This window comes from Pan troglodytes, chromosome 2, assembly GCF_028858775.2.
Source record: "Pan troglodytes isolate AG18354 chromosome 2, NHGRI_mPanTro3-v2.0_pri, whole genome shotgun sequence".
Taxonomy (NCBI): Eukaryota; Metazoa; Chordata; class Mammalia; order Primates; family Hominidae; genus Pan; species Pan troglodytes.
In genome coordinates, this window is record NC_086015.1 from 162,621,430 (window position 1) to 162,645,236 (window position 23,807).

The 23,807-nt window shown below is 39.9% G+C and overlaps 1 protein-coding gene across 2 annotated transcripts in view; it reads left to right on the plus strand.

The window, feature by feature from the left end:
• SCHIP1 (schwannomin interacting protein 1) overlaps positions 1 to 23,807 on the plus strand; it is a 611,917-nt gene that overhangs the window by 158,445 nt on the left and 429,665 nt on the right. The window lies entirely within an intron of this gene.

Here is a 23,807-nt window from a genome sequence, read left to right on the forward strand (position 1 = left end):
GAGATGGTATCTGTATTAGTCCATTTTCATACTGCTATAAAGAATTGCCTGAGACTGTATAATTTATAAAGTAAGGAGGTTCTATTGACTCACAGTTCAGCATAGTTGGGGAGGCTTCAGAAAACTTACAATCATGGCAGAAGGCAAAGGGAAAGCAAGGCACTTTCTTCAAAAGGCGGCAGGAAGGAGAAGTGCCAAGTGAAGGGTGGAAAAGCGCCTTATAAAAAACCATCAGATCTCATGAGAACTCACTCACTATCACAAAAACAGCATGGGGGAAACCACCCCATGATTCAATTACCTCCAGATGGTCTCTTCCTTGACACATAAGGATTATGGAGATTACGGGAATTACAATTCAAGAAGAGATTTGGGTGGGGACACAAAGCCTAACCATATCAGTATCTGACTGCGGTTTTGATTTGCATTTCTCTAATGATCAGTGATGTCGAACTTTTTTTCATGTATTTGTTGGCCACATGTATGTCTTCTTTTCAGAAATGCCTATTCATGTCCTTTCCCCACTTTTTAATGGAGTTGTTTTTTTCTTGTAAATTTGTTTAAGCTCCTAATAGATGCTGGATATTAGACCTTTGTCAGATGCATAGTTTGCAAAAATTTCCTCCCAATCTGTAGGTTGTCTGTTTACTCTGTTGATAGTTTGTTTTGCTGTGCAGAAGCTCATTAGTTTCTTAATTACATCCCATAATGTAACTAGATCCCATTTGTCAATTTTTGCTTTTGTTGCAATTGCTTTTGGTGTCTTTGTCATGAAATCTTTGTCCATGCCTATATCCTGAATGACATTGCTTAGGTTTTCTTCTAGGGTTTTTTATACTTTTGGGTTTTACATTTAAGACTTTAATCTATCTTGAGTTGGTTTTGTATATGGTGTAAGGAAGGCATCCAGTTTCAATTTTCTGCATATGGCTAGCTAGTTCTCCCTGCACCATTTATTAAACAGGGAATCCTTTTCCCATTGTTTATTTTGGTCAGATTTGTCAAAGATCAGATTGTTCATAGGTATGCAGTCTTATTTCTGGGCTCTGTATTCTGTATTGTGTTCCATTGGTCTATGTGTCTGTTCTTGTACCAGTACCATGCTGCTTTGGTTACTGTAGCCCTATAATATAGTTGGAAGTCAGGTAACATGATGCCTCCAGCCTTGTTGCTTTTTCTGCGGTCATTTTTCAGTGCCCCCTCAAAAGTCTTGCTTAATGATATGGCTGCACCTCATTGTTTTCTGCCTGGTGGAAGTGTACTTCTGCAGACTCCAAGATTTACGTCTTAGAGTCTGAAGAAAGAAGGACAAGAAATGAAGATGTGATTTTTACTGTGCAACTTGCCCTGTTCTGTTTGGTAAAATTAGAACTGGGGTTCACTCTCTTTTGCCAAATATTTTAAGAATTGCCCCAATTTTAATTCATTACTAGCCATATTTTTTACTCCTAATTTGCTCTCATTTGAGCACTTACATTGTCCCCAGTAGGCTATGGCCATACTTTCCACGTCTACACTGTAATTAAATCAGAATTTTTGTATTATTATATAAATAGACACACTGGTAAACCAACCTAGCCTTTGCTATAGTTACCATTGCTTACTTGGTTGACTCAGCATAGATACTCAGAGCAGGTTATTATCCTCACTCAACAGCTCCTGTACTAGTAACTAAAACTCACTCTGATGGGGAAAATAATATATCTTTGTTTTCTAGAGCACAACCCTTCTGACCAGCTACACACTGTAGAGCTGTGTAGACTATTTTGTCAAGAGACAAGAAAGTTGTTTTCTTTGTATATAATCATCGCAGTGATAGAAGAGGCGCTTCCAGCTTCCTTGTTACATGCAAAAGCATGTGGATTAGTCCCCAAAAATCTGTCTTTCCCATTATTAGTTTGCTAGACTCTGACCAAAAGAGAGGCCTTGAAACAACACACACTCGCACATACACACACACATATTTACATTCCTTGTAATATGTGCTTTTCATTACCCTTAGGTGATTCTACAGGTTACATGTTTCATTTGTGGATTGTTTTTATCAGGTTGCCAGAGATAGCATGGACATGTTTAGTTATTCTTTCAACAAACATTTATTGAGTACTTTGTGGTGATGAATACTGTCTTCAAACTCTATTTTACATTCACAACCATCATATAAATTAAGCACTGTCATCCTTATTTTATAGGTGAGAGAACTTAGAGAGCTAAAGTAATTTGCACAAGCCAAGCAGCCAGGTTTTTTTTGGCGGGGTGACAGGAGTGGGGAAGGGGGAGGAGGAGAAGTAGAGAGCTGGGATTTGAAGCCAAGTATTATGTGGGAGTTCAAATCAGCACTCTCATCCACCATGTGAAGTGCCTCTACCTGATGGGATTTACATGGAAAGATGAAGATTAAGAACACTAAGTTATAGACCCTGGCTTTGGGACCCTCAAACACACCAATACAAAAATCTGATGAGGAGTGATAGGTGCTACGTAGAACATTCAAGCATAGGGCCCTGGGCCAGGGAAGAATTGAGTCTGCCTGGAGAGAACAGAGCAGAGGGAGAGATCAAGGAGAGTTTTGCAGAGGAAGTCCTTTCATCTTGTCCTTGAATGGTAGGCAAGGATTCTATTATTATTATTATTATTAAGAGATAGGGTTTCCCTATGTTGCCCAGGCTGTTCTTGCACTCCTGGGCTCCAGCAATCCTATCTCCTCAGCTTCCCGAGCAGCTGGAATTATAAGCAGGAGGGAAAAACTTATTGAGAAGGAGAAAAATAATCTTTGTAAGAAACAGCATGAACAATTGTATGGCTATAGGTTGTGTCCAGAGAGTAGTGATTAGGCTGATGTGGCTAGAGTAGAGTGTGAAAATGGGAGAACTGGCAAAAACTGAGACTGTAAATGGGTCTTTATTTTGAGCTGTATCAGCCAGGGCTCCTTGCATGTATGCAAAAGAAACAGACTCTAGGTTGAGCTAAAGTAAACTCACAGGAAGTATACTGGGAGCTTACAAAGTCAGCTGGAGAGCTGGCCTTTGAGACTGGCAGGAATTGCTTGGAGAACAGCACCTCCAGAGAGGCAGGAAAGAGGAATATCAGGAATGGTCCCCAGCAGGAAGAGTCTGGTCAGGATAGGAGCGCTCCAACCTTTGTTTCTGTCCCCTATCATGTGTTGGAGATCCAGAGTCTGGGAGGATAACACCAGCTGGCTGAGTTTAGGTCCCCTATCCTTCCAGGCCTTAGGGAATAAGGCTGAGAAAAGCATCCAGTGGTTTTTTTCAGCTTTTTACATGAAAAGGAAGAGTAATTTACCAGAAATGAAGGCAAGGGACTCTGCTAGGCAGGGAGAGTGGGTGCAGGGTGGATTTTTAAAAAATTCGTCTTTAGAAACTATCTACACTTTCAGAACTGGGTACCCACGTGGTCAGATCCATGAGCTGGCTGCCTCTGACAACATGGAGGGAGGTTTGCAGACATTTGTGGGAGAGGCAGTGGCCTTGCTAAGAGGCTACTGCTTTGGTCCAGGTGAGAACTGCTAAGTCTTCAGAGTGAATGTGGGGATGGAGGTGAGGAGACAGGCTCACAGGGTGGTAGGAACAGCACTCCATTGCTGCAGTTAACTATAATATCCCTTGCTTAGACAGTGTTACATTCATTTGATGAGAATATTATTGATCTAATGAAGGATTATCCCAAGGCTTATGATTTTATAAATGAGAAAATAACACACACTCCAGGGAGACTTAGCTGTTACATTAACAATTAATAGGAAAATCTGACAAAGCCAAGACTTGGAAGTCATGCTTATCATGAATAATATAGAGCTGAGGGAGTTGGTTGGAACCCAAATACATTCAGAGTAATTTTCCATAAACCTGCCACCTCTAGTTTGAAAATATTTCATGTGCGAGACTGCGATTCTCTCTGACAGGCTGGGGTAGAAAGAAGAGGATGTTGGAAAAGTAAATTGCTCTTTTTGTAATGGTAAAAATGTCATTACTGGGAGGAACATTAATCTTTCTGATCAGGTGTTCTATCTTCAGCTGAGATTCTGGTTCTGAAATCTTTGGCGTTATAAGCAAGCATGTTTGAGAACCCCTAAATATATGATAACTGGTTTTATTTTATTATCCAAACAGTAATAGGAGTATTTTTTTCAAGTTATTCAGTGGAGCCAATCACTTTTCTCAACCCTGGAAACAGCAGTAATTTCAAGGTGAAGTCATTGTGGTAAAACTCTGGCCTCCGTCCCAGCCGGCCCTGATGGTTCCAGTGAACTTATTCCCTTTTTTTTTTGAGACGGAGTCTCGCTCTGTCACCAGGCTGGAGTACAGTGGTGCCATCTCGGCTTACTGCAACCTCTGCCTCCGGGGTTCAAGCGATTCTCCTGCCTCAGTCTCCTGAGTAGCTGGGACTACAGGCACACACCACCATGCCCAGCTAATTTTTCTATTTTTAGTAGAGACAGGGTTTCACCATGTTGGCCAGGATGGTCTCGATCTCTTGACCTCGTGATCTGCCCACCTCGGCCTCCCAAAGTGCTGGAATTATAGGCATGAGCCATCGCACCCAGCCTACAGTGAACTTATTCTAACAACACTGATGCCTTTTTTTGGATTCTCTGTATGAGTTCCACTTTGAAGAATCTGCTTGAGAGGATGAGGCCAGTTTCTGTATCTATGAATTAGGTTCACCAGTTTCCATAGTGTAATTCCAGACACCAGTTAGGAAAGGTTTGCTTCTGACTACCAGAAGACTGTAGGGAAAGAGTAGAACTGGTCTTAGTTTGTGTCCCCTAACTAACTGCAGACCCTGAGACAAGAATCTGAGAGCAACTAATTTATTTAGAGAGCACTGAGAGGGGGTGGTGAAGCGAGATGGGAAGAGAGAAAAGGCAATGAAGTGTACATCATTGAGCAGCACAGCTGTGAGCAAGGGGAGCGCAATCCCATGGAGGACCCTCAGGGAGACTGTGTGGGACATACTTCAGAATTGTCCCACTGAGAGGAGAGGAAGCATTTAACCACCAACTTCTCATCTGAAGGTCACTTCGAGGGTGGGGCTACATCTCCAGTACTCCCAGCCTACTCTCCACCCAAACACAAGCGAGGCATGCACCTGCAGTTAGAGAATGCCCCCAAGAAGCCATTTGTATACACAAGAACCATCTGCAGGCAACCTCCAGGATTGTCCCTGGAGAAATGGCAGCACACAATCAGCAGCTGATACAAAATGAATGGGAAAAAATTAATTGCTGCACCTTAAAAAAAAGTCACAAGTATCCTTAAAGAACTTGCCACGATGTTAAAGGTGGTTAATTGAATTTCTCTGAGGGACCCATTCAGAGGAGATATTCAGCCATGGATCATACTCTGAAAGAACTTATAATCTAATAAAGGAGTTAAGATTCATTTATAAATAAGTCTAATACAAGAGACAAAGTGATGAGAGATATAGCAAATCATATGCAGAATGAGAGGTGGCAGGGACAACCTCTAGATAGGAAGGACTCAAGAACGATTTCTCAGAGAAGGCAGTACTTGGCTTTCACACTCAGAAAGGAAGAGGGTGGACCTTCGATGTGATGAAGCAGAATCATTACAGACACAGAGGATGGGAAGCAAAGGACAAGGTTTGGGTCAATTTAACCTGATGTTGAGGGAGTGAAGGTGAGCTGGGGGAACATTAGAAAATTCAATTGACCTAGGCATTACCATTCAGGACATAGGCATGGGCAAGGACTTCATGTCTAAAACACCAAAAGCAATGGCAACAAAAGCCAAAATTAACAAACGGGATCTAATTAAACTAAAGAGCTTCTGCACAGCAAAAGGAACTACCACCAGAGTGAACAGGCAACCTACAAAATGGGAGAAAGTTTTCGCAACCTACTCATCTGACAAAGGGCTAATATCCAGAATCTACAATGAACTCAAACAAATTTACAAGAAAAAAACAAACAACCCCATCAATAAGTGGGCAAAGGATATGAACAGACACTTCTCAAAAGAAGACATTTAGGCAGCCAAAAGACACATGAAAAAATGCTTATCATCACTGGCCATCAGAGAAATGCAAATCAAAACCACAATAAGATACCATCTCACACCAGTTAGAATGGCAATCATTAAAAAGTCAGGAAACAACAGGTGCTGGAGAGGATGTGGAGAAATAGGAACACTTTTACACTGTTGGTGGGACTGTAAACTAGTTCAACCATTGTGGAAGTCAGTGTGGCGATTCCTCAGGGATCTAGAACTAGAAATACCATTTGACCCAGCCATCCCATTACTGGGTATATACCCAAAAGACTATAAATCATGCTACTATAAAGACACATGCACATGTATGTTTATTGCGGCACTATTCACAATAGCAAAGACTTGGAACCAACCCAAATGTCCAACCATGATAGACTGGATTAAGAAAATGTGGCACATATACACCATGGAATACGATGCAGCCATAAAAAATGATGAGTTCATGTCCTTTGTAGGGACATGGATGAAATTGGAAATCATCATTCTCAGTAAACTATCGCAAGGACAAAAAACCAAACACTGCATGTTCTCACTCATAGATGGGAATTGAACAATGAGAATACATGGACACAGGAAGGGGAACATCACACTCTGGGGCCTGTTGTGGGGTCGGGGGAGGGGGGAAGGATAGCATTAGGAGATATACCTAATGCTAAATGACGAGTTAATGGGTGCAGCACACCAGCATGGCACATGTATACATATGTAACTAACCTGTATATTGTGCACATGTACCCTAAATCTTAAAGTATAATAATAATAATAAAAAAAAGAAAATTCAGTTGAGCCCAAATTGTGAAAAGTCTTCAATACGAGGCTCAGGATGTCAACTTTTACCCTTTAGGCCGGTGGTTTGCAGTGGTGTACCAGGTATATGGGGTGCTACCAACTCTTTCAGGTGTAATATAACTTTTTTTATTTTCTGCAACAGAGACACACATACATGCAAACACACACACACACATATGCCCACTAATATTGTTATGATGGTATATCTCAGGCAATAAACATCTATTACTGGGTCATATGTCATAGTGTGCAACAGGATACAACTTGCAAGAAACAAATAGAAAGAGGTGGGAGAGAATAATGAGATGATGTTTACAACAATACAATATTGTTACAGTACAGCAATACAATATTGCTGCAATACAGCAATACAATATTGCTGCATTACAGCAATACAATATTGTTGCATTACAGCAATACAATATTGTTGCATTACAGCAATACAATATTGTTGCATTACAGCAATACAATATTGTTGTAATACAGCAATACAATAAGGCAATACGATATTGCCTTGTGTGTATATAAACAGGCACAGGCAGGGCAACAAGGAGATCTCAAACATACCTCAAATGCAAAACACAACCAATAGTTCAGTGATTAGGGGTCAAATCCTCTCAATACTGTCAACTGGGAACCTGCCCCAAACCAATTTTAATATTTAGAAGTGTGCCAAGAAACCAAAAGGGTTTTTAACTTAAAGCAATGGAGAACCATCTCAAGGTTTTTTGGAGAAAAGTAAGGTGACCTGTTATTAAGAGCATGAGCAGTGACATGGGTTCTCCATGGTTCTCTATAGATGAGGGGCTTTCTGTAATAAAAATATGTGTTCAGGCCACTTGCAATACAACTTATACATGTGGCAAAATGGGAAACTGAATGGAACATTCTGGGACTAGAGACAACTCTTTTTGATATGAGTGTAAAAGGAAAAACCTAGCCTCCCACATCAACTTTTATCAGTATGCATTTGACAATTATGTACTGACTCCAACTAAACACAAGAGACCTTTTAAATGCTGGGTCAGAAAGACACTTACTGGTATGTGACCTTAGTAAGTTACTCATCCTAGTGTCAGTGTGCTCATTGGTAAAATGGAGGTAAAAAGATCAACCTTGCAAAATAATTGCGATGATTAAATAATATGACTTATTAAAATCTTGGCTCTTGATAGCAGGATTCAGGCTACAGAAGGAGTCAGACTAAGTAATTTGGCCAATAGATCAGAATCATGATCCAAAAGGCCTTCAGGAGCCAGTAAAAATTTGAGGTGGCTAAGAGTAGGAAATAGAATGATGGACACTGTGGGGAACTAGAGAGTAAAAAGGTCTTCAAATTCAAAAATACACGAGAGTCTGGGCTTTCCAAACAAAATATGTTGCCTGGCCAAGTTCTGCCTGCCAGATCCTAGTGTTCAGCCACTGTTCTAGATCATTATCTGGGCTCCCGTTGCTGTGCCATATGATTGACAGGTATTACCAATCAAACAAATCACTTTTTTACTGAGCTTAGATGAGCCCTGAGAATTCTTCTCATTATGATACATTGTGAGATTTAGTTTATTGATTCTTCTCCCACCCTGCTTCCCAGGCTCAATATGATGGTTACAACAAGTTTACTTTGAACATATTTTCAAAAATACTTTAACATATGAGTGAAGGGGGTAGTATTTCTTGTATAAATGTGCAGTTTCTCAGTACCTTCTTCTCCTAACTCCCAACTGTCCACAATTAATTTTTTTCCTTTTGCATTCATTTTAAAATATATATCAAGTCTGCACTACTCAGGCATTACGGCTATAAGGTTACCCTTCCCTTAAGGGATGCAGAGTCTCATAGTGTGCTATGGAACAAGGAGCCTAGGGATCCTGGCAAGAGTAGACAGGGAAATAGGCTTATTTAGGAAGTTGAGAAAACAATGCCTGGCTCCAGTGTTGGCTGGCACAAATAACTTCACCACTCTGAGTCTGTTTCCTTAGCTTCCAGTCAGGATAATAATCTCTTCCTTGACCACCTGATGATGTAACTGTGAGGATCAAATAAGTTCATGAGTGTGTAAGAGTTTGGCAAACTAAAAGCCTTTTAACATTGTTGTTCTTCATGCCTGTGATCCCAGCACTTTGGGAGGCCGAGGTGGGTGGAGCATGAGGTCAAAAGTTCGATACCATCCTGGCTAACATAGTGAAACCCTGTCTCTACTAAAAATACAAAAATTAGCTAGGTGTGGTGGTGCACGCCTGTAATCCCAGCTACTCAGGAGGCTGAGGCAGGAGAATTGCTTGAACCCGGGAGGTGGACGTTGCAATCAGCTGAGATTACACCACTGCACTCCAGAATGGCGGCAGAGTGAGACTCTGTCTCAAAGAAAGAAAAAAAAGTGTTGTTCTGTTGTAAGGGAATTGTGGGGAGTGGGTTGGTAGAGTATGTCTGATGAGGCTGCTGGGCTGCTGTGTACTGATTAAGTTGTATAATTTTAAGATTTGCCATAAAATATGTGTTAAGAGTGTCCAGGAAACCAAGAGAACTTTCTTTGCAAGGATCCATGTTTAGTGATAATAATCTCAAAGAACAGAAGTAAAATAAATGAAACTGTCATTTTGTAGATTGTGTCATCCCTGTGCTACAGACAATGGAACTTTCTGCTGTCTACCCTCTATCATCTTAACTTACCCTAACACACTCATGAACTCATGTGGTGCTCACAACAGCATCGTGAGGTAGTCCAGGAGTGGATGGATGCCCTTGGAAAGTTACTCATGTCCAGCCAGCGTGACAGCCAGGAATTGAATATGGGTTTTCTGTCTTTTTATATAACACTGTCAACTTTCATGTCTACTCCTACATAAAAATATTGTTCAACTAAGCTTTCTAGAGGAAGATGGGAAGAGGAAATAAAAAAGAAGTTAAAGCACTGCTATTCCCGTCCATGTCTTTAGCTGGATACAGGAGATGGCACTGCTAGGCTTTGGCTGCCCATGGCTTGCATAATCATGCCCTGATTGAATCATTGTGCTGGCATGGCCTTACCTGCAGCTAACCTGATGTCCTTCTGCTTTGCTCAAATGCTAGAAGGCATGGATTTACACTTAAATCAATATTTAATCTCATGTACCTCTCTTGACTCCATTTGTAAAATGGTGTGTAGATCTTGGATAAGAACACAAGCCTGCAAGCTGAATCAAAGCCATTTGCAAGGCAGCAAAATCAAGAAGGAGACATGGCAATCAATGCAGAAGAGGGAAGGTCTCCTTGACAAGGAAGATCGTATTTTCTTGCCCTCCTCCTTTTTTATTAAAGCACTATTAAAGACAATAGTGATTTAACATGCCTTGTTGCAAGTGAGGCTCAGGATTCCAATAGGCTCAAAGACATTAACAATAATGAAGAAAAATACCCTAACAAAATAGTTGGAATTCTTTTCAGTCATACATCATAATACTTCAGAGGATATTTTCATTATATGGAAGAGAAAAGGCTTTATATATGCCTTTTTTCATACCATAAAATAATAAACACAGGGATACTGAATGCAACTTAAACCTAAATATTTCATTATTATGTAGAAACTGAAATCTGTGGTCGCTATTCAAAGTGCCCCTGACTCAAAATGATTTGCCCGAATTCCATTTAGACTAATTTCAAACTAGAAATGGAAATCTTAGCTTGATCTTCTTTAAACAGGTTGAACTTCAATTTCCAAGTCTGGAAAATAAATTGTTGTCTGTGGAAGGGAAATGATAAATTAAGTGAGCTTGAAGCATGAAGGAAGAAAGAAAGAAGGGAAGAAAAAGAGAAGAAAAAGGGAAAAAAGAGAAGAGAAAGAAAAGGAAAGAAAAAGAGAGAGAAGAGAGGGAAGAGAAGAGGAAGGAAAGAGAGGGGAGAGAAGGAGAGGGGAGAAATCACTTCCAGTGAGCTGAAAGAATCAGTTTCTCAATAGTAAGCTATACATCTTTCTTACTGGCAAAATCAGACTTATCTCTAACAAAGAGAGTTCAAGTCTTCAAGTTCAACGAATTGGTCTACTTAATTTAGAAGTGTTTTCACTCTTCCTATGCTAAAATATTGTCTCATATTCAATAATGTTCTACATGACCATGTTTTTGGTGGACAGTAAAATCACAGAAAGGGATTCATTCCATAAATTTACAATTAAGTGATGCTATGAGGCATATAAAATGAACAGCATTTCATCCGTAAGTTCTATTGCCTGCTTATAAGTGTCAACAAAATGCCCCTAAACTCCAGAATGCCTTTGGAATTGCGTGTTACATTGATAGAAGACTTTAGCTACATGCTTCTAAATCCGTAGTTTCAATAAGAAATGGCTCCACTCATAAGTAGTCCCTTTAATGTCACTTGTGGTAACTAAGGCTTTTGGAAGTCAAGTCAGATTCAAGACAAGGAACACATTTGATAACACATCTAATACAAAGCATAAACGTTGAATTTATATAGTGGTGAGACAGCCTCTCATAATTTCTTTCAGCCCTGCCCCCAAAGCTTCTTCAAATACACATATAATCAGAGCAGGAGCGTGGCACTTGCTGTGCAAATACAGCTTCAAGCCAAGTGCCTTTCTCCTCTTCAATTCCATAGCTTCCCCCAAATCCATCCTATAGGAAAATTTTGAAGCCTTTACATGAACAAAATTATGACATTTGAAAATGTTCAAAATACCTAACTTTCCACATTTAGTATTCCTTTTTTTTTTTTTTTTGAGACAGAGTCTCGCTCTGTTGCCCAGGCTGGAGTGCAGTGGTGAGATCTCGGCTCACTGCAAGCTCCACCTCCTGGGTTCACACCATTCTCCTGCCTCAGCCTCCTGAGTAACTGGGACTACAGGCGTGCACCACCACGCCCGGCTAATTTTTTGTATTTTTAGTAGAGACAGGGTTTCACCGTGTTAGCCAGGATGGTCTTGATCTCCTGACCTCGTGATCCGCCTGCCTCGGCCTCCCAAAGTACTGGGATTACAGGCTTGAGCCACTGCGCCTGGCCCACATTTAGTATTCTTGTAATGACTATGAGATTTAAAACCATCCTACTAATTCACTGTAATAAGCTAAGATTTTGTCACAAGCATAGTTAGGAACACCATTCTCTATCTGAAGAGCACATGTTAAAGTACACGTGGGTGGTTATTTGTTTTTATGTTAATGTTTACACAACCCTGTTAACCCTGATGACACATGTCTTTTTATGCCAGTGGGAAAGAGTGTTAGACAGACACTGTGTTCAAAATAAAAGGGAGAGCTTATGGATAAACCACGTGAGAATCACAACCATTCATCTATTTCTTTTTAACAGCACACATTTCCACTGTGAATGTCTGATATTGACATTTACTTTGTCATTTCAGGTTTAACTAAACAGTCAATTAGAAAAACATGAACTATGCTTTAGCTGATCTTTGGTGTAAATTAGATTATACCATTTCTGTTGGATTCATCTGAAAAAAATAAATCAATACTTTCTTTAAAATCCATGTCCAAGAATCTCTACTTGGCATCTGAATTTTTCAACAATTGTTCAATTGCTTAGTCAATACATGTTTATTCACTGAATAATCTGCCTGGTGCTAGGGAGATGCTAAGATAAATATAACTGTCTCTGCCCTTAGGTTATAATCTAGAAGGAAAAATAATGCACATAGAGACTCATTCTGCTTTATATAAAGCAGAATGTTCTAGGAGGAAGACATAAAGTGCTGTGAGAGCTGAGGAGAAAGGTTTGATTGGAGCCTGTGGAGAGACAGAGATCAGGCAAGCCACAAAGAGCAGCTGGGATTAGGGTCCATACTGAAAAGAGGGGTAGATTTTTACCCTCAAATAAATATACTCTTTCCTTTTCCAGAAAGGGGGGTCCAGCTTTTCGAATCTTAATATGAAGATGATGACACAAAGATGTGTTTGAGAAAGTGAATCATATGGGCCAAGTGGTCTGCGTTGTGTGGAATTATTTCACCTACATGCCCCTAATTTCACTTAGCTGTAACAATAAAAAGCCAAAAAAGGTCTCAAAACATTTCTTCTTTTTTGTTTTTTTTTAAGTTCTGGGATACATGTGCAGAACATGCAGGTTTGTTACAATAGGTATACATGTGCCATGGTGCTTTGCTGTACCTCTCAACCCATCATCTAGGTTTTAAGCCCCACATGAATTAGGTATTTGTCCTAATGCTATCTCTTCCCTTGTCCCCCACTCCCCAATAGAACCCAGTGTGTGATGTTCCCCTCCCTGTGTCCATGTGTTCCCATTGTTCAACTCCCATTTATGAGTGAGAACATGCAGTGTTTGGTTTTCTGTTCCTGTGTTAGTTTGCTGAGAATGATGGCTTCCAGCTTCGTCCCTGTCCCTGTGAAGGACATGAACTCATTCTTTTTTATGGCTGCATAATATTCCATGGTGTATATGTGCCATATTTTCTTTATCCAGCCTATCATTGATGGGTATTTGGATTGGTTCCAAGTCTTTGCTATTGTAAATAGTGCTGCAATAAATATACGTGTGCATGTGTCTTTATAGTAGAATGGTTTATAATCCTTTGAGTATATATCCAGTAACGGGATTGCTGGGTCAAATGGTATTTCTGGTTCTAGATCCTTGAGGAATTGCCACACTGTCTTCCACAATGGTTGAACTAATTTACACTCCCACCAACAGTATAAAAGTGTTTCTATTTCTCCACAACCTCACCAGCATTTGTTGTTTCCTGTCTGAAAACATTTCTTATAACAGATCTTCTCCACAGCCAATGCAAGAGAGAATTTTTTAAATGCAAAAAGAAAGTTAATAAAATATCAGATGGCAATAAATTGCTAGAATTTGGCTCAGCCTAGAAAACCAAATTTGTCTTTGACTTTGCAAACCATGCCACATGGAGCTGGCTTCTGAATAAAATTGGGCTTCTAAAAAAACCTGGGGAGAAAAAGTACAACAATTACAACTGAATCCCAACAGTGTCAGGATCCACCAGTCAGTAGCTGCTCTCATCTTTTGCTACTCACTCCAGTTAGGGTTTCCCAACCAATTGTAGCTGCAGGTACAACGGCAGGCACAACTGGAGACTGCACGGGACAAGAAAAGTAGCACCCTCATGGCCCTGGAGTCTAGGCGTTGCTTTTTAGCCCACTGTGTGACCCCGGATAAGTCATGTCTCATCTCAGTTTTCTCATCTGAAAACTGCCATGCCTACATCACAGGCTTGTGATTTTTTCCAGGGAGATAAGCCATATGAGAATGCTCTGTAAACTGCAAAGTGCTGCCTAAAGCTCAGGGAGTGTCTGTGTTAAAAACCATCACCATCGGCAGTTGGTTTCTGTCCTGAACAAGAAACCTCCCTTACTGAGGCAAAGTGCTTTAATTTTTGTAATCCAGGCCTTTCTTATTGCTGCTTTCACTTAGCTGTGTGGTCTCAGATAAGCCATTGAAACTTTTTAAGCCTCATTTTTCTCAAATTCAAAGTGGACACTGTAATTATGTCTGTACTGCCTATCTTTGAGGTTCACCATCATAATCAAATAAGATAAAGGCATGTAAAAGCAAATTACAAATATAAAGCACCCCATAAATATTAATGTTATGCTCATATGGAGGTTCCACCTGGATTTCTGACCCAGACTTCTTGATTGAGTGCCTGACCCTTTCCTTTAAACCACCCACCTACATGTAGCTTGTCAAGTGCTGCTATCTTTAAGCTTTCAAGCCTTCTGCTCATCCTTCAAGTCCTGCTTGCCTCTCTGATTCTAGCCCACTGAATGCTAATACAGCACATGCTCCTACTCTGCAGTGGCCCACTCTACCCTGACCATCATTTTAGAAATCATATTCCAGCACCAAGCTCCTTCTACTCCACCATCCTGTGTCTAAGCCCAAGCTAGGCTATGAATTTTCAGAACTTGACAATTCCAGGTCTTTATCTGCAGCCTGCAAATCTCTGTTGCTTAGACTCTCAAAATTCACAGCTGATTTTGTTTCATTTCATTCCTGGAAGATTCAAGTAGAGCAGTGATTCTCAGCATTGTCTGGACATTGGAATCACAAGGGGAACCTGAAAAGAATAACAATGCCTGGGTACTATCCCCCGAAGATTCTGATACGATGGGTCTGGAGGGTAGTGTGAGCATTAGGATTTTTCAAAACTACTCCTATGATTTAAATACATAGCTAAGTTTGAGAACCGCTGACTTAGGGGGCTGTTCCCAGCCAAGTTGTAACCTGGGATGGGGTTGGGGGCTGGTGACAACCCACCTCTCACCTGCATTGGGTGTGGTGGCCAGAATCTACAACAAAGGCAAGTCCTGAAACCAAATCCTAGGGAAACTGATTAAAAATAGCAGCCTAGTCCAATTGGGTTACCAGGTCTCAGGTAGCAGAACTCAGTAAAAAGAGAAATAGGTATGACAAGACCAGATCTTGGTGTCCCCAGTCAAGCATTGTTTAGATTCTATCCCTGGGTTTGGGAAGGGGGCATGGTTAAAGAAAATGAACATGATTTTCCCTATAGCAAACAATAATAGAATTTCTGTGGTCTCAGAAGTCAGCCTTTATTCTGATTTGTTCACATCTACAAATTTATACCAACTCTGGGTCCTGGAAGTCTTGTTCTTCCCCACATATGAAGTCTGATAAAAAAACCAGAGGTGAAGGTGGCAGGAGCCTCAAAAACCAAACTTATCATTTTACGCATGAGAAATCTGGGGCCCAGAGAGGACAGTGACTTGTCCAAGGTCACACAGCAATCTGAAGGTAGGCTTAAGAGCAGAGGACAGGTCATTTGTCACCATCCAACAATGGACCTATAGGAAATTGATTTGTATATCGTGTATTTAAGCCATGAAGTCAAGAACTATGTGGAATACTCTTTTAAAGTAGATCACTATTTAGAAAATTTGTGACTCACAAAAATGTTTTTTAAAACTCTTTTTCCATTTTGAAACTGTAGAGCAAGATACTTTGTTAAGGACGGAACCCCAGCAGATGAGACCCAGGTATTTGCCACTTACTGTAAAGGAAAAAAGAGAGAGAAAATGAATCTGGATATTTTACTGGATTTTCCCCAGCTACCAGGAGATAATTAAGAGTCTCTAATATATTTGCTCTGTAATTTCTTGGGGAGGGCAATCACCTAGCTGGGATGCATTTTTTACCTAGAGCCAGGGTATTGATTCCTCTAAGGACTCACAATATAGTCAGATGCCAAGAACATGTGAATAATATTTCCATACAGGTGAATCTTAGGCCAGAAGTGAGGCACTAGAAGACTCATATCCCTGGAGGACTTCAGCTAACTGGGGCAAAGTCTGATGGAGTCTACCTATAGACCCAGATGGCCAGAGAAGACAAGCAAGGCAATAACAATAATATGCAGCATTGCACTTTACAGTTTACAAAACACTTTAAGGCATTGTAGTAGCCATGTCTCAGAAAAGTATACAAGTCAAGCAAGCGTCACAAAATAAGTTGAAACAACTTAAGCTATTTTAAGAAGCTGGGGAGAAAAATCACTGTGGGAATGCCCCATGATTTGAAGAAACCTATTTCACAGGTGGCACAAGTAAGTTCAGCAAGATTATGTAACTTGTCAAGCTGACATGAAAATAATGATAGGCCCAATCCTAATGATCAAGGTTCTTATTTCACATTCAGAGTCTATTTTACTATCACACCACAGATGCCTCAAGTAAAAGAAATGCAGGCAGGGTTGAGAGGCCAGGATGCCAGAGTCAGGAAGAACAGCACAAAGAAGCAGGTTTGGTGAGCCCAGTTCTAGGACTGGGTGTGAGACATCCTGGGCTGGTGAGTAGTAAGTAGGTGGTTGGACTTAGGGCAGAGGCCTGGGGCTGCTGTCAGCCTTGATGAAGGAAGAGATGCCACCGTAATTAATGAGTGTTTCTGGAATGTCTGTATGCCCAGGTTGTATCTGCACTGAAGATCATCTGAGCCGGCTGAGCAGTATTAAGTCTGTCTCTGAAATGACCACTCAGATATCGCCTCAACCTAATAACATAACTTAATGGAATTTTTCACTCTGATCAGATGGTTTCAGGCCCAGTTTAGGATGACTGATCACATTCCCTGAGCCGCTCTGTCGTCCTCCCTTCGCTGGAGCTTGCTGGGTTGGCTAATGATAGGATTTGAGTGATGTTGCCTTATGGTTTATGTCTCTGTTTAACTCGAATGAATATTGTGGAACTTAAGTAAATTGTTTAAAATAAAGAATAAAAGCATTTCTCTGTCTTTTCTCTATGTTGAGGGAATGATGAAATAATGGACTTCATTTTAGAGAAAATCAGATATATCGATCTTTTCATCTATATGGATACTGAGAGCTTTCATACTTTGGTTTGGAAAGATGAACAAAATTCATACCCAACTAAATGCCTTATGTATGCCCAGAAAATTTTCCTCCATGAAAAAGAGATCTTACAAGAAATCTGTACCTCACTTTCTCTATCCTGTGAAAGTTAGAGATCTTTTCTCACATTTTAAATGATACGTGATACATGTATGCCTATGTATAAATGCTGCTCTAGATCATTTGGGGGACAGAAGGAAGAGAGCGGAAGAGCACTTGGAAGTATAGAGAAGTTGTTAATAGATGTTCATGATAAGAGATTAGAGTTTAACAGGGTAACAGGCTTCCACTTCATAAAATAATTGGTTAAGATCTTGATGGGCATTTTTCTTCCCAAACCTCTTGGTCACCCTGACCTGACTTTAGTAGTATCAAAGAGTGAGAAAGTCACATGTAGTCACATACACACATCATAAATAAGTGTGTATCCTCATAAAAATATGCAGAAAATTTTAAAGATCATGATTTTTAATAAAGGATTTTATAGAAGCACACAATATCAGGAAGGGTTGTTAAAAACATAACATTGTGTTCACATGGTGTGTATTTATCAAATTAATTTTATCTAATTAGCATGGCAAAATAAAACCCTTACTATAATTATAATTTGGAATTTTTGTACTATAAGAATTTTTTTCTCAAATTACAAAAGCTTGCATATGCCATTTGTCTCTGTAAAAATTAAATATATTCATTTATACGTGGTATTTTAAAAATGAGAGATAGTGAGAAATTCTGGATGTGTTTACTGATGACCATGCCTATAATTAGCTCCAACTTCCTCATTTAAAAAGGAGATTTCCAAGAATAATAGCTCATCTAATTGAAGATCATTATAAACAAATTAGGATGTATTTGTGAGTTGTGCTAATGATGCATGTTAAATGTATAAAGTGATATCCTGGTGTAGAATTATGGTGAATATGTTTGTCCTTACCATTCTTTGTAATTATCATTTCTGTTATGCTTGTGCTGTTTCTGTTTTTTTTTTTTTATGTGTATAGCATTTTGGAAGTATGGAAGTTGCAAAATTGGTGCTGTGCTTTGGGACAATTCATTTACTGAGCAGGTATGAGTTGGATTGGAGGAGCAAGAGAAGTCCTTGATGAAGGGAAGGGAGGAAGCTATAAAGAGAATGTTTAGTTTTATTAATATCTGATTTAAAATATCATGTATCCGATGTTGATTCAACAGAGTTATATCATTCAGGAAAATATGACATATCAAAGAGAAATATATACAGTAGTCTTCCCTTATCCTCAGAGGATATGTTCCAGGACCCCCAGTGGCTGACTGAAGCTGTGAATAGTACTGAACCCTGTATATACTATGTTATTTCCTATATATACATTCCTATGATAAAGTTGAATTTATAAATTAGGCACAGTAAGAGATTAACAATAAAATAGAATAATTATAACAATATATGTAATAAAAATTATGTAAATGTGCCCCCCAAAATATCTTACCCTTCTCTACTCATGCAGTTTTGGGCTTTAGTTGACTGCAGGTAACTGGAATTATGGAAGGCAAAACCACAGATAAAGGAGCACTACTGTATTTTTAAAGAATGTTGGCAAAAATATATTAAACCTCAAAACTGGCTTAGCAATTAATAAAACTTTTGAGAATGTCTTCTGTGCAAGGAATTTTAAGCATTTTATCATGCACATACTTGCAAAGTGATGCAGAGCTCTGAGGAAATAATCCAAAAGAAACTTTAAACATAATTGTAATATGAAATCACCATGAGTTATCTTCATGCAAATGTGTCTGTGTGACTCATGGCACTGATCCAATGACAACCCTTCTGTCCTCCCCAGTAGTTGTCCTTTCTCAGGAACAGGTGACCACGCCTGCCTAACCACATACATCCCTCTCCAGAGAAAAGTCCACTCTCCAGGACCTCGCTCTAGCTGCTGAGGGCACTCCCTGGAGGATGTGTTTAACTACATCTCCCAAAAGACAAACTGCAAGCCCAGGAGGGCGATCTCAGCAGGCAAAGTATTCAGGACACAAGAGTGGCCTCTGAGCTTCTTTTCTTCTTTGGCTCCTGGAAACTAAGAACAACGGAAGAAGTGGACTCAGCGTGGGCAATTTTTAAAAGTTATACAGTTAGTTCAGCCTCACAACAGATGAACTGACTTTTTTTTTTTTTTAAAGGAGTTAATGGTTTGGGCTGGTTGTAATAGCTCCTTGTAACAGATAGTAAAGAGTTTTCTGGATTGACGCCAAACTTACCTTCAGTGAAAAACACATGAAGGTAATTGCTTAGAGAACTTGCACAATGAAGAGAAGAACAGTTCATGACATTTTAACACAATAAATGATGGGGAAATCCCATTAGGGAATTAATCTTTTATCCATGGAGCTAGAAAGTTAAAAGAGAGAAAACTAAAAGTATTCTTTTATCTGCTTTAAAGTGAAAAAACAAAATCCTAAGGGAGCTACATATTTGCTAGGAAGTACAGGGACTTCCTGAGCTTGTGCTCTGATGAAATAAAGGGTTTTATTCTTAATGCAGTTTAACATGCATCTTCATGTGGACTTGTTTTCACTGAATACCTTTATGCTATTTCTGTAAGTATATTATTCTTCATTGTTCTAAACTTTGGCATCAAAAATTACATGTATATTTGATGATTCAAAGAAGATAATTATAAGTTTCTCTTCTCTCTTTTTGATTATGCAATATATAATGAGGGCACATTTACTATCTCTGCATACTCGGCACTCAATCATGTTTGCTGTTCACTCACATTCTTCACTTTCTTAGAAGTCCTCATGCTCCAACTGCTGCTATCCCAGGTATGGTCTCCTGGGCCCCATGATGGTTTTATAATGCTGGGATCAAAGCTCAGAGATTTAACTGCAGCCATTTTAAGGTTATGGCCCAGAAAATACTAATCAAAAAATTTAATAAAATGAAGACTGAGGGGAGCCTTGCTTTTCCAGGCTTCTTACTCATACTGCTAATCAGCCTTTATTCGTTTGACAAATATCACTGAGCACCTACTAGGTGCCCAAATCTAAGGGGCTGGAGATACAGAAATGTGAATAAAGGTCCTCGCCTGAAAAAGTCTACACATAACTATAGTAGATCAGCATCTGAACAAGTTATTATAGTACTCTGTGAAAAATGCTATATAACAAAAAAAAAAATGTGATGCGGCTGTATCAGACAGAAATATTTCAATGCAAAGACACAAAGTAAGACTGAAACTCAGGGTAGCCCAAACAAAAAAGCTAATTTATTAGCTTGTATAACTAAAACAGAATTATTGCTGATCCTAGGCACCTCCAGTACCTACAATGTAATTGTATTTAGAGATAGATCTTTTAAAATGTTATTGAGTTAAAATGGGGTCATTAGGGTGAGACCTAATCCAATATGACTGTGTCCTTATAAGAGGAGGAGATTCAGACACAGGCATACACAGAAGGAAGTCCGCATGAAGACACAGGGAGAAAAGGAACATCCAGAAGCCAAGGAGAGAGGCCTCAGAAGAAACCAATCCTGCCAACACCTTGATCTCATACTTCTGGCCTCCAGAATTATGAGAAAATGAATGTCTCCTTGTTTAACTCAGTCTGTAGTCCTGTGTTATGGCAGCCCTAGCAAACTAATACTGGGCACTGTCACAGGCTCCATGGCAGCTTCTTATCAACTCTTACCATCACCCTTTGGGCTACAAAATAGCATCAGCTGTTCCACACTTTACGATTTCTCACTATATTATCCAAGTGCAGCAAGAGGAAGCTTCTAGTAGCTCTCCATGTTTTAGAATTCCCACTCTTTACCATGCCTTTATCTGAACAGTTGCTGTGGCTTAGGGAATGCAATTTGTGGACTGGCTGAAGCTATCCAGGACACACCCCTGAGGGTGGGTGAGGTCAGTTCCATCCAAACCGAATAAGGTGAGGTCCCCAAAGGAAGGTCAAGGAATAGTTGTAGAGCATAGCATGGAGATAACCAACAAAGACCCACAGAAAGTGATCAAATAAATCTACCTGGAAAAGCTGAGCAAAAGTAACCCTGAGGGGAATTAAGGTGGGTCTTGGAGAATAAATAGGTGTTCTGTAGAGAAAGACTCAAAGAATAATACACACAAAGGAAGCAGCATATATGAGGGCACAGAAGGCACGAAAAAGTCTGTTGTATCTGGTAAGGTAATCAACATGTCCCTGTCTACCTGGAAATTTCCAGTTTTAGCCCTGGAAGTCCTACATCCTGAGAACAACTCTCTTTGTTTCTGGCAGATATAGTTTGCCTGGAACTGTATCTATTTTAAACGGAAGTCCCACATCCCAAGACCCCCTTAGTCTTGGACAAACTTGAGTGGTTGGTCACTCTATGTTGGGGGAATTATGAGCAAGGTTTATGAAGCAAATTGGCTGGAGATAAAATTGGAAAGACTGGCTGAAACTAATTGCAAAGGACCTTTCATGCACCCTAGTTTGAAGTAGAGAAAAAAATCTGTAGTGTTCCTTTGCCATATTGCAAAGTAAGTTAGTAGGATGTTATTCTATGGAGGGTAGAGGAACTTCGTGTTAATCATACAAATGCCATGGACCTTTCACAACTTGACCTGTTTCAGGAAGTTCGTGGAACTTGAGGGCTATGTAGCATTGGTAGCAGCAGAAAGTTCCAGGCCAACACTTCTGACTCAGAGACACTGATCTCTGGGGTCAAGGGTCAGCACTCTGCTGGGCACATCGCAAGGCCCCCAAAATACTAGTTGATTCTTGGTTAACAAGCTTCCCTTAGTAAGTGGAATTGCCTCTTCATCTTCAACTATCCTCTCTGCATACCTTCCTCTAAAAGTTGTATCTCTTTTTTCTACCTTTTCATGCCTTCATTTTCAATTGCCAACCAGGGACTTCAAACCCACCATACCTACCACTTAACTGCTCACCTTCCCCCAACATTACCTCTTCCACCTACTGCTTTCTGTCTGTTGAGGATGCTGCCATTCTCCAGCCACCTACCCTCATGCTGTGGAATACACTGCAGCCACTGAAAACAAGTGGCTGAAGAAAACAAAGTTGCAAGCAATGGATATTTAGAATGATCTCATATTCATATAGATTACATATAAGTACTTTCAGATATATATAAACACAAATATACAGGAAAAATTATCCGGAAGTATATATATCAGACTTTTTTTTTTTTTTTTTTTTTTTTGAGACAGAGTCTCACTCTGTCGCCCAGGCTGGAGTGCAGTGGTGCAATCTTGGCTCACTGCAACCTCCGCCTCCCTGGTTCAAGCAGTTCTTGGTATACCAAACTCTTAACAGTTACTATTTTGAGAGTGTCTGATGGGAAACGGAAGGGGGATCCTTTTACTTTTTGCTTTATATACGTCTCTGTTTAAATTTTTAAAGAATAAGCATATGTAACTATTTTCCAAGCAAAGATAATACACGTTCATTGTGGAAAAATTAAATTGATAGTACATGATCATTACAGAAAACTTAAATTGCAGATAAACATAAAGAGCAATATAAAACCATCTGAAGGCTGGGCATGATGGCTCATGCCTGTAATCCTAGAACTTTGAAAGGCCGAGGTGGGCGGATCACCTGAGATCAGGGGTTCGAGTCTGGCCTGGCCAACATGGTGAAACCCCATCTCTACTAAAAATACAAAAATTATTTGGGCATGGTGGTGCGCACCTGTAATCCCAGCTACTTGGGAGGCTGAGGCAGGAGAATCACTTGAATCCAGGAGGCGAGGTTGCAGTGAGCCAAGATCGCACCACCACACTCCAGCCTGTGCAACAGAGCAAGACTCCATCTCAAAAAAATAAAAAATAAAAAATAATAAAAATAAAACCATCTGAAATGTCACCACCAGAGGTACCATTGTTAGCAGTGTGGGGAACGGCCTGCCAGTCCTCTCTCTGGGCACCATTGCTGATAGAGATACAAAGATTGACCAAAGAGATCTCCCCAGCCTGCCCTGCCGTCCTCCTCACTGACTGTGACCCTTAGCAAGTTGCAAAGCCCTCCCATTTGCTTTGGCATTTGCAGGACCTCTGGTATCTCTCAGTCTATTTTCATTACCATCACTCTTGTCAAGTCTCTCATTATTTCTCTCCTGCTCTTTGGCAGTTGCCTCCTACCTGGCTCTGACTTTTCTCTCTCCCTCCTTGCAACCAATCACCCCACGGCCTCCAGATTAATCATCCTAAAGTCTAGCTCTGATCATGTTATTTCCTTGTTCAGAAACCTTCAGTGACTCCCCATTGCCTATAAAAAGTGCCAAACTCCATGATCTGAACTAAAACTAAACTTTTCATTGTTCCCTTGGGAACTTTTCTTCCCCTCAGTTCTTGCTCATATTATTTTCTCCAAGAGAAACACCATTTTATCCAAGCATTTCCATCTATTAAAATTCCTCTTTTTTAGATAATTTAACAGGTATGAGAAGACATTTGCACAAGAATGAAATGTTCATTACTGTCAAGTCTATGATAGGGGAAAATTAAAGCCAACTTAAATGTTTACCAGAAAGCAACTAATTAGGTAAGTATGGTACATGCAGTTGTTCAATGGAATACAGTTCAGCTGTTAAAATGACATATATGTGTACATATATATACATTGTATTTATTATATAGACA